Raw genomic sequence first — 2527 nt, 5'->3', positions numbered from 1 at the left:
CTTTTCATCATATTATCGTTAAAGTTATGTAAATTTTTAACAATAAACAGTTATCTTTTGTCATCAGTTTTTTTTTCCTAAAAACCATGAATGGTAAAAAGAAAAATCTACAAATGCCTTATCAATTTGAGGTTTCTAAGGCAAGTTATCTTGGATTCAGCAATCTAAAAACAAGATAAATTTATTGCTCAATATTCTAGTCTGGGAAATCCAAGATGCAAATTCCCTATCTGATGAAGACCAATCATACGCTGTAGATGACAGCTTTTTGTCTGTGCTTCCACATGGTCAAAGGGGCAAGAAAATTCTCTTCAGCATGTTTTATAAGGGCACTAACACATCCATCCCTTTCCTCTAAATATAATCATACTGGAGATTGGGTCGTGATATACAAACTGGAAAGAAGGGAGTTCTAAACATGGACCAAATGATGCATCTTTTTTTTCAGAATATGATTAGTAGATGATCCAATTAATAATGTGGTAAATAATGCCAGAAACTGGATAGCCAATAATAAATGAAACAAATATCAGCATCGTGATCCACATATGGGCAGTTCATAAGATGAGACAGTACCAGAAAAATGGAGGTTGACCCATGTAACAATACTGGGGCTAATATTAGTCTAGCCACTTAGGGCAAGAGAGGCACTCAGACTAAATTTCAAAATACCTGAAATTGATTCCGTGGGAGCTCCACCCCTCTCATCTTTATTTACAGGGACTGTGCCTGGAGGCCATGGCCAGATAGCAGCAGTCACCTTCAAGTCTTCCCTTCATCCCTGTTATTCTCCACCCATCAAATTTCCATCGCCCTCTCACCTCCAAATTGTTTTACTGTATTTTTTACCATATGAGGAAAACTCATTGTTGTAACATTTGTGCTTTTAAAAAAAGAGGCTTTTGTTTTTTGTTTTTTTTCTCAGCCCATATCCTTGCTTCTCTTACTTTTTTAAGGAGAAGTAAGTCTTTATTTCCATCTTTCTCAAATTAAGCAGGCTGACTTGGTTGCATCGAGGAGATTAGTCAAAAAGGCCTAATCCCATATCCTCATCTGATTCCTCATTCTTCCTTTGCTTCAGTCTTGGCTGGGGCTGCAGCAGCAGCCGGAGCAGCAGTGGTGGCAGCAGCCACAGGGACAGCAACTGCGAATGCAGATGGATCAGCCAGGAAGGCTTTGACCTTTTCGGCAAGTGGGAAGGTGTACTCGGTCTCCACAGACAAAGCCAGGATCACTTGTACCCATTGATGGTAGAGTGAAGTACTGAGGCAACAGTCAGGCGGACAGATGCTGACCACATTGGGACACCCTCTAGGAAGCTAGGGTGCAGGATCTTCTCTGTGGTGTCCAGCACTTCAGGGTTATAAATGCTACCATTGTCAGACGCCTGCTGGATGATCAGACCTAAGGAGGAGGGGGAGCGTTCAGCATGTACAGCAGTGTGGCTTCACTGGCTCCTACCTCGTCTCCAGTTTTTATCAACTGCACAGCACTCCCAATTTCAAGGGTACCTCTGGAGATTTTAGTGGTGGTGCCTGAAACTTGAAAGAACGAGGTCTTCTCAGGCCCCAGATGAATGTTCTGAGCAGGCACAATGACCTCATATGGGGCAATGGCACCAGCTTAAACAGCAGCTGGCACCTTATTGGCCAGCAGCATCTTCCTAATCTCAGTGAGGTCCTCCTTGGTGAACACGAAGCCCACGTTCCCCCAGATGTGAGGCGGCAGTTTCTCCAGAGCTGGTTTGTTCTCCAGGTGGCCCCTGATGGACCAGAGCCTTCTCTCGGAAGGACATGCCGACTGCTGAATCTGCTTGGAGCCCACAATCTCCGCTCCCACAATGAAGCATTTGGAGTAATCATCCAAAAGTTGGATGCACTTAAGGAAGTAGTTGGACTTCTAGGTCACCCTGTCTTCCCTGGGCATCAGGGCGGTGTGTCAAGGATTGTCACACAGGGTTTAAAGACGATGTCACTCTAATGAGGATGTCTGGAGAGGTGTGTTTTGTTTTGTTTTGATTTTTTAAGATTTATTTATTTATTATATATAAGTACACTGTAGCTGTCTTCAGACACACGAGGGCATCAGATCCCACTGCAGATGGTTGTGAGCCGCCACATGGTTGCTGGGATTTAAACTCAGGACCTTTGGAAGAGCAGTCAGTGCTCTTAACCACTGAGCCATCTCTCTAGCTCCTCTCTTGTTTTTCCTACCACTTTCCTTTCTTTTCTCCTAATTCTGCATCGCCAACCCAGAAGAATCACATCATAATATAGAGTACAGCTCAAAGTGCATGAAAAGAGAAGATCTGAACATCATACCTTTAGGAACTAAAGACAGAAACCCTGCTTCTTTCCCTCCTTGCCTCCATCCTTTCATCTCCTCCCCCCCTCCCCCTCTCATTTCATTAGCATAGAAATTATAGCTTTATTGTGAGGGTTCCAGATTTCATGTGACATAGAGTGGGTACAAAAGGTTTGTCAACTATTACATTTGAATAAGCAATGCCCTTGAGCCACTTACACAT

General features: G+C 43.4%; 1 pseudogene; it reads right to left on the bottom strand.

The window, feature by feature from the left end:
* Positions 1-1021: 1021 nt before the first annotated feature.
* Positions 1022-1926, bottom strand: LOC116884693 (annotated as a pseudogene).
* Between the last annotated feature and the right edge of the window lie 601 nt (positions 1927-2527).

Source organism: Rattus rattus, chromosome 15 (assembly GCF_011064425.1).
Source record: "Rattus rattus isolate New Zealand chromosome 15, Rrattus_CSIRO_v1, whole genome shotgun sequence".
Classification (NCBI taxonomy): Eukaryota; Metazoa; Chordata; class Mammalia; order Rodentia; family Muridae; genus Rattus; species Rattus rattus.
This window is presented reverse-complemented; position numbering and strand designations above follow the sequence as displayed.